This window comes from Alligator sinensis, unplaced genomic scaffold (genome assembly GCF_000455745.1).
Source record: "Alligator sinensis unplaced genomic scaffold, ASM45574v1 scaffold1089_1, whole genome shotgun sequence".
Taxonomy (NCBI): Eukaryota; Metazoa; Chordata; order Crocodylia; family Alligatoridae; genus Alligator; species Alligator sinensis.
This window is the reverse complement of record NW_005842030.1, coordinates 296,554-312,035: the sequence shown is the minus strand read 5'-3', so window position 1 is coordinate 312,035 and position 15,482 is coordinate 296,554. Positions and strand designations below refer to the sequence as shown.

Sequence of the window (15,482 nt, the reverse complement as noted above, 5' to 3'; positions counted from 1 at the left end):
GGTGCCTTCCAGCCCCTAACTTCTAACATCTGAGAAAAGATTGGTCCCCCACGCTCGGTCGGAAGGAAAATCTGAGCTTGCTGGTTGGCATTTAACAGGTGTTGGGCTGCTGGCAGTGGCAATGTGAAGGCGGTGCTTGGTGGACAGCAAGTTTGTAGATTGGGGGTTAAGTAGTTAAAGACAAAGACAAGGAACTTGTGCTTGAGGTGGAGGATATGGAGCTGGTGGAGGATGCCAGGAAAATAGTGTGAGGGCATGTTCAGAATGAGCCAGACAGGAAAATCCTGACAGCCGCCTTTTCACTGCGTTTGCAGCATGGTTGGCACTGGAGCAGCCAGAAAGGAGGCGGCGATATTTGTCAAGGCATGTGATGCTGAGGGCCTGCAAGAGATTATTGTCTGTGAGAGCTGGAGATGCCTTCCAGCCTGCACTTCTATCCCTGCACAAGACTGCAGGGTGGACAAGGTTGAATAGGTTGTAGGGAGAAGCAGCAGTGCCTGGATCATAGGCCTGACTGCCTGGGGAAGTGGTTGGAGCCATCTCTAACGATGAATAAATTTGGGAGAGGTGAAGGCTGGGGGTTGCGAGGTAGAGGAAGAGCTTGGTTGAGCTTGGGGGCAATCCACAGCGTATATCTATGCAAGCTGAAGAGGGAAGCCTGTGACCAGGGCTGGGGCTTGTATGGTGGTGCTGCTAGGGCCGATGTTACGACTTGCTCCTATGCATTCAGGAGTTGCAGAGAGCACAGCTTTCATCGTCATGGAGGCTTACTCCATTACACATTGATTTGCCATTAGAGCGAGTGCCAGAGTTTTCCTCCTCCCAAGGATGGTGTTGGTCATCTTGTGCAGCTTACATAATGCTAGTGGGTATTGCCAAGGCATGTGACCTGTTTTCCCTGGGATTTCCATGTGGAATGTCATGCATTTCCTTCGCATCTCATATCTCAGAAAGAAAGGAAGTTAATCTAGAGAGTCGGGGAGGCCGTTCCTGTTGCCTTTATAGTCAGGGAAACGCGCTGAGAATCTCTTGGAACTGATTGCATTGTTCCCTTGCAGTATTTTCCTTTAAAACCTGCCTTCATTTACTGGCTGCAGCAAGATACGACTTTACTGCTTTTCCAAGTAAGAGCGTCTTTATTATTTACACCTTGGAATTGGTTTTTAACATGCATGTGGAGGTTAAACTGGAGGTGTTTGCACAGAGGAGGAAAGGCGCTGGTCTCCGAGTCCTGGATCTCCAGCTGAGTTAGTGATTGCAGTCAAAGTGTTAAAAAGCAAACCAGTGAGCAGGACAAATCAGTATTGGTACTCCTCAGGTTTGACAGCAGTGCAGGGTCTGGAGGGATAGCACTGATCTGTCTGATTACTTGGCCCCAAGATTTGCTTGGTTAGAAACCTGGGGAGAGGAGTTAATGGTGTAAAAATAAGGCTATGAACTTTGAGCAGCTACATACTAAACTTCACTGGGGTTCTCAGTAAAGGCAGGTATTTTCAGGAATGCTGAAATCATGATTGGGACAGGTGTAGAGATGGTGCTATTGTGTTTTTTTCATACAATCCAGGGGAGGATCTTGGAAAACTCCATTTTAAATTTGGTGGGGGGAGAGCTTTTCCCCCTCCCCTGAAAATTTTAGGGGACTTAATGGCTTGGAGCTTACCAGAATAGTTGCCTTCTCATCTTAATTCACTCATGTATTTATTTGTAGGGGCAGCATCTGGAAGCCCCAGTCACAGACCAGATCTTCATTGTGACAGGTGCTGTACAAATGTGGAGCAGACACTGTCCCTGCCCCAGGGAGCTTACACCCTATGCCACCCATTGACAGGGCAGGCTGCACTCAAGCCCCTGGGGGGCAGCTGACAAGATGCATTGCTTTGGCACATACTTCCCTGCTTGGTCTAAGTTACAGACCATCAAAACCCATTTGTTTTCCACAGTGATAAGGCTGTGATGGGGAGATCTCACAGATGGTTTTGCCTGCTGGGTGGTTGTGGGAGCAGGATTGCAAGAGTGATGATCTGTTTTCATGTGGGTTTAAGAATTATCAAGGGGTGCCTAGAGCAAAGGGTAGGTGTTTGTGAAAGGCAGACAAACAGTAAAAGAGGCTTCTGTGCCATTAAAACTGATATTGGTTGTTGCTGTAGTCTTTGCCTCTCCTTTGGAAACAGGTCTGGAGCAGGAAAAGGAGATATTTTATGTAAACACTCTGTGTTGTCATATTCTCAGACCTAGCCAAAGCTATGAAAGGCACAAAAAATGAGATATTGTTACTTCTTGATGGTGAAGCATTGTTCTGGTTTTTTTGGCAATTGCAAAGCAGTGCCCTTTTGAAGGATTGTGATGTTACCTTCGGTGATGCAGATGGTCAGGAGGTGCACGCACTTTTGCAGAAATGTTCCACAGTATTTTCAGCGCTTGTCTAAGAGCGGGTCTGACCTGGAGCTCCCGGACATTGCGTTCCCTCCGCGTTTTGTGATTGTCACTTCATGCAGCACAGTTGTGTCTAGACACTGCATCAGAGATTGGGGGTCCGTTGTGTTAGGCGCTGTGCTGACAACCAGGAAAGTGATGGTCTTTTCTGTCAAACTAGACAAAGCAGAGGAAGCGTGGGAAAAAGATGCCTTGCTAAAAGACATGCAGTACCTCAACCGGATGTTGTTATTGGCTTGATTCAGAAATTATTGGGTGAAATTCAAGGGGTGAGACTTGAGGATCATAACTGTCCCTGTTTAAAAGGAAATCTGTGGCAGAGCCAAGAACTGAACAAACATCAGCTGAGGTCCAGGCAAGTACCTTGTTCACAGCAGTAGAGCAAGTCAAGCCCCAGCACAGGCTGGAGGGAGAAGGAGAGGCCTGCGGCACCCCCCCGCTCTGGGCTGGGGTTCCTGCGCTGCGCTAGGTGGTCGGGCTACGCCTCTCTCCCACCCCCTGGGCAGCATCTCCCAGGTGACCTTCCCCTGTGACCACGGGCACTAGCCTGGCTGTGCAGATCCCCCAAAGCGCCCCCTAGCCCCTTTCTGCTCCTGGAGGGGCACGCACTTCCCCCCTATCCCTGTACCCTGCCGTAGCCCTAGAGCATGGACACCATCCCCCAGTGCCAGCAGGCACCTGCTCCCCCCCTCGGTCCCTAAGCCCTCCAACCCCCGCTCCCCATAGACTTAACTGCATCCAGCTGCCAAGGCTGCTCCCACCCCCCTGCCAAGCTGCATGCCAGCCACCTGCATATGCACCTGCAGATGCACATGGTGCCCCCTGCCTCCAATAGCCCTCCCCCTGTTCCCACCAGTGGAGCAGAGCAAAATCCTGGACATTTATTTCAGAAAACCACCTGGATGGAAATCAGAGAGCCCAAAAAGAGGACATATCCGGGAAAATCCAGACATATGGTAACCCTCGTTTTCTCCCTTAGAAGTGATGTACAATGTTTGTAACTGGTCTCGTTTAACATAAGTGTAGTACAAGTGACAGCAGACGGATACTAAGACAGAAAACAAAGAGATGATACTGGCTGGGATGATAGCGCTGGTCTCAGTCTGCAGGTACATTGGGCCTGGGTTAATTTATCTGATTCTGCATTTTAAGGAAGTGTCAAGCTGGCCAGGAGTTTACTCTTCCAGCCCATTAGGCCTCATCTTCACTAGGGAAAAGACAGGAAGTAGGGTTTGAGATGGAGGAAAAAGGCATATTTTTGACACCCTGATAGTAACTAACCAGTCATAAAATTGGGTGCTGACAGAAGTGCAGCTCCCACCATGGAGGCTGAAAACACTGAACTCCCTCTGCTCCTTTTTCTCCCTCCCATTCTGAAAACACCAAAGGCTGGGAGCTCTGCAGACACAAGTTACAAAAGACACTACATTTTGAAATGTCTTTATCCCATACCTCATGCAATGAGGGATCAGTTTTTCACCGGTTCAGCCATTTTTGGAGCTCTTTGCAGCTGTGCACTTGTGTTTGGTCACAGCTATAAACTGCTTTCTGTGGCCAGATCCAGTGAAAATTGTCACTTCTGTCCGTAGTGAAGTTGCAACGCTGGTTGCTGTAACTGGGTCTGAGTCACCAGCCTCCTTGCTGAAGTCTCTTTGTTGACTTTTTAGAATCTACTCTGATTTTCAAGCCAAGTGGCATTTAAAGCCGCAAAAAAAGCATAATCCCATTCTAGAGAAGCAAGGGCTGTAGAATAACACTTCCACGGATTTTGAGTGTTAATTAGGCAATGTCCGTGGAGCCCTTTGAAGATGCTAAGCCTAGCTGAAGTGCTTAGTGTTGTTGTTAAACTAGATGCCTTGATAGGAGGTAGAGTTGTCAGGCATGTTTTACCAAGACAAAGGTCCATGCACAATAGCATTTTTCCCTGCATCTCAGAGCATTGCATTAGCGGTGCTGCATCTGCTGGTGGAATCGGTGCTGAAGGCCAGCTGTCAGTAGTTATATTGGCTTAGAGCAAGTCTAGACAGCTTAAAAACTAGTGGCCTGTCTGCTCCCGCTAGCTTTGGTGCAGCTGTACTCAGGGTGCAAATTAAGGGGGAGCTCCAGGGGGGGGGCTCAGCCCCCCCCCATAAGTGCCGAGAGCCCCCTGTAAAATTTGAAAATCATAAATTGGGAGGTCTCCGATTGGACTGCTCCTTCACTTAGGTGGACTTGTTAATGAATGAACTGTTTTAATTTATTTTTTTTGCAACCCCCCCTCCCCTCATCAAGTCAAAGTGTAATTCAAACCCTGGCTGCACTGGAAGTCTTCAGACAACAGCGGAGAAACTGAAGCAAAATGCTAGTGCAGGTGATGTCAGGGACATGCTAAGTGACTTGCCTGAGGCTATGAAGGGAAACAGAATCACAGGGAGGGCTAGAAAGTCAGAGTGCTCCTCTCCCTGAGCTCAGAGCACTTTTCTCCCAGTGAAGTTGCCCAGGGGCTGATCCTCAGCTGGTGGCAATCAGTGTAGAATAGATCACTGAAGCCAGCTGAAAATCTGGCCAAAGTATCTTAATTTTGCAGAGCATTTAGCACGCCTGTGCTGGATGATGTGCTAGGTCTTGTGTCGGGCTTGGGAGGGCTGTGAGAGAGAAGCTCTGGTACACACTTTGGAACACTCTTGCCAGATATAAATGGTTACCAGCTGTGTTCAAACGCTCAACAACATGCCTGCTTGACATTGGCATTGATGAGGGGCTCTACACACCTGCTTGCAAATTTGGCTGCATGCTACCCAATTCTTCTTATGTCTGTCTCTGACCATTATCAGGTGGGAAGGGTGACCCACTCCATCCCCTTATGAGTCTACAGATCTTAGCCACTTCAAAATTGGTGCAAGTCACATGTAAGACCCTTGTTCAAGAGGTGGCTGTAGATGAGATGGGCAGCACTTTCAAATCCTATTACATTTTATGGTGACTTGTGGGTGTATAGGGATTCAGCTGTCAAACCAACCACGTGCACATGTTTTGTAAAGAACCTCTTTAATTACTTGCATAGCAGGATTAGACTGTAAACTCCGTGGGGCTTTTCATCACATGGCTCTGATCCCTGATTTGGGTCTTTAAATGCAAGCTGCTATCCTAGATCATGACAACAGATCATGCTGAACCCTCCCCACAGCTAAAGGATAATTAAACATTTGTTTTATAGACCATTGGAAACTCAAAAAGGTCCATCTGGCCAAAAAGAGATATGTGTATGCAGGCCTCCTACTCAGCTACAAGGGATCTACAGCATAGGGCAAGGAGTCCAGAGACTTGGCCTCTGCTACTGACTGCTGTGCGATGTGACCTTGAGCAAGTTGCTTGGCCTCTCTGTGCCTTGGTTTGCCATCCCGTAAGACAGGCATGGTGATACTAACCGTCTCCATCACTCAGAGGTGTATGAGTGAAGATCGTTATGCAGTTGCTATGTGTTACCAATGAATTATTCTGTGACTAATGGCAGTCTAAGTGGCTTCTTTAGTGTTCAGACTGACTTGCTGGTGTGAAGTTGTAGGGCAGCACGTAAGATGGACAGAAGTCTATTTTTTCAGAGAAGCATCTGAATGCCCAGCTTCTTCTCAAGAACGAGGCCTTAATTTGAAAAAAAGATGAATAGCCATTTTGGTGCCTCTGTTTTTTGGGTGCCCATCATAAAGGGACTCTTTTGTGGGGGTGTACTGAGCCCTTACTTGCATTCAGTTAAGGTGAGTCATGTTGGACACCCAGAAACAGAGGTACCAAGCTCATAGATTTTAAGGTGGAAAGGGACAGTTTTGATCATCTCTTCTGATCCTGATGTGACGCAAGCCAGAGAATTTCACCCAATGATTTCTGTCACATCCCTAGCACCATTTAAAATGTGGGCCCTAGCTCTAGTTTGAATGTGTCTGCCTCCAGCTTCAGTCTGTCACATCTCCCAGTATCTGAAATCTATTTTTGTCTTTCTTAAAAAAAAAAAAAAAAATCATAAGCCCTGGAATCTGCAAAATGTGGCTGGTTTCGTCATGAGAATCAGCTTTCTCATGGAGTTTAGTGCTTTGCTTCAGAGGAGCTGAGGCAGGTCTGAACCTCACGCCATTAGAGACAGACGCAGGTAGTTTTGTGACAACGGTTAGTAGTGTTCCCTGACCTATGGGTAGGGACCTACCAAAATTGCAGTTTCATGTACTTTGCAGAAATCCTCAAATTGCCCACGAAATTGGGCAATGCCTGTGAAATCTGCAGGGGGGGAACCTTACAGAAAATAAAATGCTAGATCCCCAGAGAGAGCCAGCAGTCCTCATGGTGCTACAGCCCAGCTGCGCAGCCTGCCGTGGGGTGGTTGGCAGGAAGGGGAGCCCAAGACGGCTGCTGACCCCGCCCCTCTCCACCAATTGGTGGCAAGGGGCAAGGCCGCATGATGGACAGCTTTCGCAGCCAATCAGCAGTGAGGGCCAGGGCCATCGGAGTCCCTCAGCCAGTTGGAGGCATGGGGGGGCCTGCCACGATCAGCCCACGAAAATGGTAGCCAGTCCCATGATCTCCCCAGCTGCCTCCTCTAGTTGGGTAGACCCCTACCTACCGGCCCCTGCTGCTGAAGACCTCACCACGCTTGTGCGCACACATGCCTCCTTGGGTTTCTCCCTGTGTCAGAAAGGTGCAGCGCGCAGGACATCTTCATTATCAGTCAGTGATTCATTTAATGAACATTGAGTATCACGTAACCACTCCAGCCTCGGTTTCCACATTTGGATAAGTAGGTAATAATGTTTACGTGCTACAGAGCTCGTGATGCTTAATTACTATTTGTAAACTTCTTTGATATTTTTGGCTGTGAGACCCAAGCTTGGGATATTATTGGAAACAAACATAGGGATGCATTTGCTACATAATTTACGCCTTTTAGGAGAGGCCCGAATGCAATTTGACAGCATCTACTTCCTTTTCTAATAGAATTTTTAGTTCATTATATACAGTGCAACCTCATATCCTGAAGGGGTGTCACTGGGAAGGAAAAAAAAAAAAGGAAAAGGAAAAACATCTGTTTCTATTCTGGCTTCTGTTTTGACCAGCAAATGTAATGGCACATGATCGTTCAGCCGACAGTAATCCAGTTACAAAAGTCTTCAGAGTTACTGCACCAACGAAATTAAACTTGATTACATCCAATTATGCTGAAAAGCCAGACAGCAGCTCCTAGCTTGGGGTGAAGTAACTCCTTGTGATCACTTGTAGGCAGGCCTTGCTGGTTGTCAGAAGGATAAAGGCTGGATTCTTAGAGCACCATCTGCTTCTTGAGTAGTGCTGAAGGATATGAGAGCCTACCAGGGTCAGTAACAAATATAGGCAAACCCTGCTGGGATTTTCCTTTCCTGTTCTGTTGTGATTTGTACATTAGCACCCAGCCAACCCAGCTCAGATCAGCGCCTCACTAGGTAGGGGCTGTACAGACATCAAGCTTACTGTCCCAACTACTCTAGACCAAGGATGAAATGGCCTTCACCCTCAAGATCACTGGCAAATGGCAATGAACCCAGGACTCCTGGTTCCCTGATCCAATGGCCTCCCCATTAGTCCCTGTTGCCACTGTTTTCTGCCCTAAGAAGAGAAGCAAACTTACATAGCAACTTGGGTTTTTTCCTGTGAAAACATTACAAGGGAAAATTAGACTGAGCCACAGCTGGATCTGAGTCTAGGTGGAAACACTTGGATCTGGAGTATGAATTCAGTTCACAACAAGGCTGAGAACCAGGCAGAAAGCTGAGCCAAAGCTTGGGAAAACTGATAGCTAGAGATTTGTTTTATTATCAGTGATGATGATTTGAAATAAGTGACTAAGAAGGCAGACTGTTCAATATAGGGAGGGGAGCAGGACTGGGCCTCAGCCTGGCCCCGTTAAACCCAGGGCTACACACAGAAAGAGCGATACTGATACACTAGAGCAGTAGTGCTCAACTTATACCCCCTGGGTCAGAGCTGTCCTGCAAAACCGTGTCACTCAGCCCATGGTGCTCCCTCCAGGTCCAGAAGCGGTGGCAGTGTTAATTGCTATAGTCTGCAGCAATTAACACTGCTATCACTCTCCTGCTGAATTTCCAGACCTATGGGGAGCCCGGTGGGCTGGATTATATGGTCCTGTGCACTGGATCCCACTGTGGCTGGATCCAGCAAGCAGGGTCTGGTTGGCATGCGGCGTTGCTCTGTGGTCAAGACTAGCTGAACTCTGCCCGGCAGGGGATACTTCCGTTCACGGTCAGTGTATCCAGTCCTCGGCCTCCCTGCCACACTGGCAAATTGTGACACTACCAAGTGGCCCACAGCCATTAGTTCTACATTACAGTTGTCAGATAGAGATGGCTTCACCTCACCTACTGTCCACATCAGGAAGCCTGAGGCAGTGTATGTAGCCTAAATATTGGTTGCAAGACCCCTTTTGTCCCCTTCTGTATTCAGTCCCCCGCAAAGTGTCTGAGCTACCAGTATCTCAGCCAATGTTTCAAGCCATCTCAATAGCTGATGTCCCCACCATTAATTTTCCATCTGCCCAGGGAAAATGGCTGCTGATGCTGGAGGTTGTGCACATCTCATGAGAGGAAGGATGGTCCTGTGGTCCTATCCAGTCTGGTGCCCATCACTGGGGTCTCCTAGTTTCTTCCAGAATTTGGAAACAAGCTAAAGGAGGAGACCAATGTCTACGATGTATGTAAAGGAGGTGACCAATGTCTATCAGCATAACTAGAGCAGCTGACTGAGAGTAAGGAGAACTGGGTTCAAGTCCTGGCTTTGACACAATATGTAGGCAAGGCACTTAAGCCCGGAGCCTCACAGGTGTTTGGGTGCCAGCTCTCACTGATTTCTATTTTTGAGTCAGGCACTTAAATTCGTTTGAGGATATGGGCCTTGGATCTATGTGGCTGCTTTGTGCTGCATCTGTAATGGAAAAGGACTTGGCAGTCTTGGTAGATCCCAGACTCAATACGAGTCTGCAGTGTGCTGAAGCCTCCCAAAAGGTGAATGCAGTTTTGGGATGCATCAGTAGAAGCATGAGGTACGAGACATGGGAGATGATCGTGCCTGTCTACTAAGCATTGGTTAGGCCTCCTCTGGGGTACTGTGTGCAGTCCTGGGCTCGACATTTTGAAAAGGATGTGGAGAACTTAGAGAGGGTCCAGAGTTGGGCAACAAGGATAATAAAGGCCTTGGAAAGAGGCTGAAGGGGCTAGACATGTTCAGCTTGTGGAAAAGGCGCTTAAGAAGGGACTTGGTAGCAGTCTTCAAATACTTGAAGGGTGCCATAAAGAAAAGGAAAAGCACCTTTTCTCTCTTGCTGCAGAGGAGGACACAGACTAATGGCTTGAAGTTGGAGCAAAGTAAGTTTAGATCAGATACCCAGCAACACTTCTTCACTATTGCAACAGTGAGGCAGTGGACTAGACAGCCTAGGGAAGTTGTGGACTTTCCATCACTGGAGGTGTTCAAGAAGACGTTGAACAGTGACTGGTCAGGGATGATCTAGGCATAGCAATGCCTATGTTATACTATGCTTCTGGGCTTTGTGGGTTGCCCCTGCCCCCGCCCTTTCTGTGTCAGGGTATTTTTAAGCCTTCTTCAAGAGGTATTGGGTGTTGCCTACAGCCAGGGCTGGAAACTTTGACGGGTGTGCCAATGCTCCTGCTGGGACCAGTCGGAGGTTCTTGGCTATAGGGTCTTGCCTCTCCACTCAGGGGCAGACGGATCACCATATCTGGGGTCAAGAAGGAATTTTACCCCATGGTCGTAATGGTATTTACTGGGGGGGTTGCCTTCCTCTGTGGTGGGTGGCATGGCCCTCTACCCAGATCTCTTGAGCATATATTGACAACATTTAATAGAAACAGAACATTGGCTGCCATATTTCCCCTGCTTTACCTGTGGCAGGTTAGGGTGTTGGTTTCTCTTGTGGCAGGGTTGACAGCAGTCTTATGTAGAGTTTAGATTATAGTTTGCATGGGATGGGTTGGATAGGGGTGATCTTGCCTCAGGGAGGGGGTTGGACTAGATAACCTCTGGATTATCTATTGATTTTCTATGATGTTGTATTTCTCTATGATTCTCTATGCACTGGAGAATTATCATAAATGAGCAGATAAGGATTGTCCCAGACATGAGAGGTCTTATTTGTTATAGAGCCAGCTTAGGCATCTCTATCCCCACCCATCTCCCTTTCCTCTGGGATGGGTTGAGGCAGAATATACAGTGTGGCCCCTGATTCTCAGCCAGGCCAGTGATCACTGTGTGGGTGCTGGAACTGGTATGATCTGGAGCACCCTGGACATGTCTCCAAGTTGGGTCAGGGATCATTTTAAGTCCAAACTGGTTCAAGGCCAGGGGAGCAGAAAGCTGGAGTAGAGCCATGCTCTCTCTACCCCATTCTCCTCAGCTTAATCAGACATATACTGAGTGGCCACATTTTCAAAAGCAGCCCAAAAGTCCCACTGAATTCACTTGGAGTTAGATGTCTCAGCCCTAGGCATCTTTCAAAATCGAAATAGGCACCTAAATTCTCTAGTAAACCTGGTCCTGTGCCCTTTCTCCTATCTGTCTAGACACACTATCATAACTCCATTTCTGGATGTTTATAGTAACTTTATCGTAGTTCCAGTCCAGTGAGGCCAGGCCAATACTTCCTTTTCTCCTGAGTAGAATTGCTTTCAACTTTTCTAATAAAAGTTTTTAATTAGAAAACACCAAGTCATCTCATCTGAAATGTTTTGTGAGAATGTGCCAGTTACAATTATACACTACCAGTAATTGGGAAAGGTTTCTCAGCTCTGGGAGAAAATGCAAACTCCAGCCTAGGCAATAGCCTAGTGGTTAGACCTGCTATGTGGGAAATAGGTTCAAGCCTTTACTATAGAGTGGGCTTTAAACTTAGATCTGCCGTATCTGATGAGTGCTCTAAGCACTGGGCTGTTGACTGTTTTGGAAGTAAGGGGAGATGCTCTGCTTGTTGGAGAGACAAAAGATTTTGCAAGTCCTGGGATCGACCCACTGTGGTACAGGGAAAATGTTTGAAATCTGGAAAAATGTTTCCTGCCCAGCTCTGCTCCGGGGAGGTATTTGGGGAAGGTGCATTCACTAATGGCTGTAAGGCATGCAGCTCATGCTGCAATGGGAGCCATGTGAATAGTGAGCAAAACAGGGAAGGAGGCAAATACCATATAGAGCAGCACGGCTCAGTTTTAAGTCTTGTTTCCTCCAATGCATATAGGTTTATCCCACCAATTGCACCCTCCCTATAGGACATTTTCTGGGGATTAATGACCAGCTGGATGTATAGCCCCAAGTACTTTGCCCAGCTGGTCCTTAAGTGCCAGGAAATGCCCTGCATTGCTATCCTTATTGCTTAAACAACAATAACCCAATGGAGAATAAGGTGAGTTATTCTGCCTGCCACTTCCAGCTTTCTCCAATAGATGGTGCAGCTCCTCACACAAATAACTCCAAAGCACAAAGCAGAAGTCAGCCAGGTGGTGTTTCATAGAAGCTCTGATTTCCAGACACCGATTTCAGTTCCTGTGCAACTTAAAACACGGGAGGAAATTGAAGACAGCGGTAAAAACAAGAAAAATCTGTCTCATTCTTATTGGCAGTGTGCCTAGACTTTGCTAGAAAAGCCATCTCTGGAACTTTTCCTGTACCTCTTCAATGCATTGAATCAGATCCATCCTTCTCACAAGTTTTCTCCCTTATTAATTACTCTCTTGCAAACACTGATCTTGCAGATCAGGCAATCACTGATTTTCCAAAGCTTTGTGTAACTTTTTGGTTGCAATGTTTCCCCATCCACAGAAGATCTGGGGCTATTTGAGTCTTCAGCTAGGGCTCCTGGTTTCTTAGCTCAAGCCCTCTACAGATCCAGTGCTACCAGCTCTGGAGGAGCTTGGTTCACTGTTGGCTTGGAGGAGGGCAGCTTGCAGCCTGTGTTGTTTGTTATAAGAGCAGCATGGCTGGAAATGCTGTCAGGTCAGAGGTGGATTCATTTTATATGGGTATCCAGTTGATACCTTTACTGATCTGCTTGCTTATAAGGTGAGCTTTTTCTTGTCTAACACTAGGAAGCACTTTGGGATAGAGATTGTATACCTGAAAGATGTAGCAAATTCATAAAGCATGTATGCAATGCCAAATTTATGTGTTAGGCTCACTCTTGCAATACTGAGTCACAGCACAGAGGCAGGCAGGCAAGTAGTAAGATCTTGGAGGATTTTATTTTTGCATCCAGCGTGCAGGTTTTTATTTTTTGCACAGGGCTTATATTTCATTTAGAGATGCTAACATATCTAGGTGGAGAGATGACCACCATTTTGAGCGTCTTTGAGATGTATGTTTGCAGGCTTTTCTCTGGAAGGATGGGCAAAAAACGAAAAAAAAAAAATTCATGCATCTCGAGTGCTGGAATTTGCAGTAAGCTGTTTGCATATATTTTGCAATCTAATTGAGCAAACTGGATATAAACAGTGGAAGGGAATGGGATAATTAATCCACAAAATATCACAAAATGTGCTGAATACCTTATTCTATGACTGTCCCCACTCTAACCCTGTATAAATCTATGGTATATGACAACAAATGGTGTGCATCAACCCTGAAACTTGTTAACATAAAAAATCCAGACTGGCTTTGTGATATCATTTAAAGGCAGTTACAGTGGACCCCATCGGTATGAAGTATGGCTCATGAATCATTAACACACATGCTGTAATGACATTGTATGACATGTTTTCATTGCTCCGACTGCTTAGCACACAGTACTTTCAGGGATTTGGGGGCTGCCCCAAAGACTGATTGAAGTCTTTGGAAAGATTCCCGTTGACTTTAAGGGCCCCATCCAAAATCCATTGATTTGGACAATGAAAGGGGAAAATCCCTTTTTTTTTTTTTTTGGTGCTTGTGTTTCGTCCCCGGGAGAGGAAACATTAGGAGCTTGAAAATCTATTTTTGTCAGTGTCTAACAAACAGCATAACCTGCCCTGTAGGATTTTTGTCTTAACTGTTAATAAAGTCTACAACCATTGTAGCCTTTATGAATAAATGAAGTTGCCTACTTTCAGTTTCCCTATCTGAGAAATGGGTGTCCTACATATCTCTAGGAGACAGCATCAGATTTAATTACTGACTCTAAAGTGATGTAAGATCCCTGGGTGAGAGGTGTTTATAAGTGCCAAGGGTTGTTGTTTGTAAGTCTCCAGCCAACATCAAGGCTCTGTTGTGCTAGGTGCTGTCCAAACACGATGAGAAACAGTCCCTGCCCATTAAGTTGGCAAAGGATGCAAAGGGAAACTGAGGCACCACAAGCTGCCGTGACTTGCCTGAGCAGCATTGTGGCAGAGCCACAGAATAAAACAAAGCATCTCAAATCCCAGCCTTGCACCCTGTCTATCACGGCCTTTCTGTGCCAGTAACTTGACACAGCAAACGGGGTGAACCAAGAGAACAGGGATCAGAACCGTTCCCAGGGCCAAGCCCCTCAGTGCACGCTCTTTCCATGAATCATTTATAACTGCCTCTCCAGTGACCATATCTATGACCATTTAAAAATTCATAAATGAGAGTGGGGAAGAGATAATGAAGATGGAAGGCCCAGCCTGCTCCTGGCGGCTGCAAATGGGACTTTTAATGGGGACTTCAACCGGGAGGCGATGGGGACAGACCATCCTTCCAGCTCTGAAAGTGGGCCGCCCGTTCCAGCACCGACACCCTCTCCTGTAACACGATCCCCGGGCAGTCTGCCCGAGACTCCGGTGGCGGCTGAGCCCCCCTGCGAGCGGGCGCTGCGACAGGATTTAAAAATCAATAATAAAATATGACGCTTTTATCGATTCCCCCCAGGAATGCTTATTTCAGGGGGCTTTATTTTGGGGGCTTATTTTTCTGCTAATGTCTGGCTGTGCCAGGCTCAGTCTCCTCCCTGATATGTGTGGAAAGCCCTGTGCTTCAGTGGGGAGGGGGGATAATGTTCCCCGGGGAAGGGCATGGGTAGCAGGCAGGGTTCCCTTTGGAGGGCCTTGCCAGCCCTACTTTTCTGTGAGGCCTTTTTTTAAATCAATAATAGAATATGACACTTTTATCAGTTTTTATCAGTCCCCCCCAGCCCAGGAAAGCTCATTTCAAGGGCCTTTTTGGGGGGCAGTTCTGCTAATATCTAGCCGTGCGAAGTGAGGCCTCCTGCCTGATGTGTCTAGCAAGCCTGTTTTGGGGGAGGGGCAGTACATTTGCCACAGGGAAAGGCAAACACTGCCTTCTACCCCATCCAGGAGAGCACAAAACAACTGCAGACTCTCCCTACGCCTGAAGAAGGGGAAAGCTTGCAAAGAACAAATTTTCCAGCTATCGATCTAATAAAATTGACCCAAAGAACCTGGCCTGCCCCGGGGAAAAAGGGGCATCGATGCCAGGCAGAGCTTCCGGCAGAGATCCCTACTTTTCTGTGGTGCTGAGGGGTATTTTGGGGCAGTTTCTCCATGCCCTGCATGGTCCCCTGCATGATGCCCCTTCCTTCAGGTGCAGGGGGAGTAGATTTGCCCCAGGGAAAGGGGCATCAATGCCAGGCAGCATTTCCTGCAGAGATCCCTACTTCTCTGTCCTGCTGGGGGGTATTTTGGGGCAGTCTCTCCCCATCAGGTGCAGGGGCAGCAGATTTGCCCCAGGGAAAGGGGCATTGATGCCAGGCAGAGCTTCCTGTGGAGATCCCTACTTTTCTGTCATGCTGGGGGGGGCGGTATTTTGGGGCAGTCTCTCCATGCCCTGCATGCTCCCCTGCGTGATGCCCCTTCCTTCAGGTGCAGGGGGAGCAGATTTGCCCCAGGGAAAGGGGCATCCATGGCAGGCAGCATTTCCCCATGCGGACGCTTGTTGTTTTTTGAAGTCACTCCTATACTAAAGCCCGCCGCTTGTTTCGGGCCGCTCCCCAGGACGGCTCCTGTCCGGGGCTGGCTGTGCAGCGGCGGAGCGGAGCTGGCGGCACCTGCCCGGCCGGTGTCGGCGCGGGGAGGCGGAGC

General features: G+C 47.7%; 1 protein-coding gene across 1 annotated transcript in view; it reads left to right on the top strand.

Moving 5' to 3' along the window:
- The first annotated feature begins 1,108 nt into the window (after positions 1–1,108).
- Positions 1,109–15,482, top strand: part of GAB2 (GRB2 associated binding protein 2) — a 173,790-nt gene continuing 159,416 nt past the window's right edge. The window contains exons 1-2 of the mRNA XM_006022329.3: positions 1,109–1,124; positions 1,709–1,757. The gene's annotated coding sequence lies outside the window, so the exon portion shown is untranslated. The remainder of the gene's footprint in view (positions 1,125–1,708; positions 1,758–15,482) is intronic.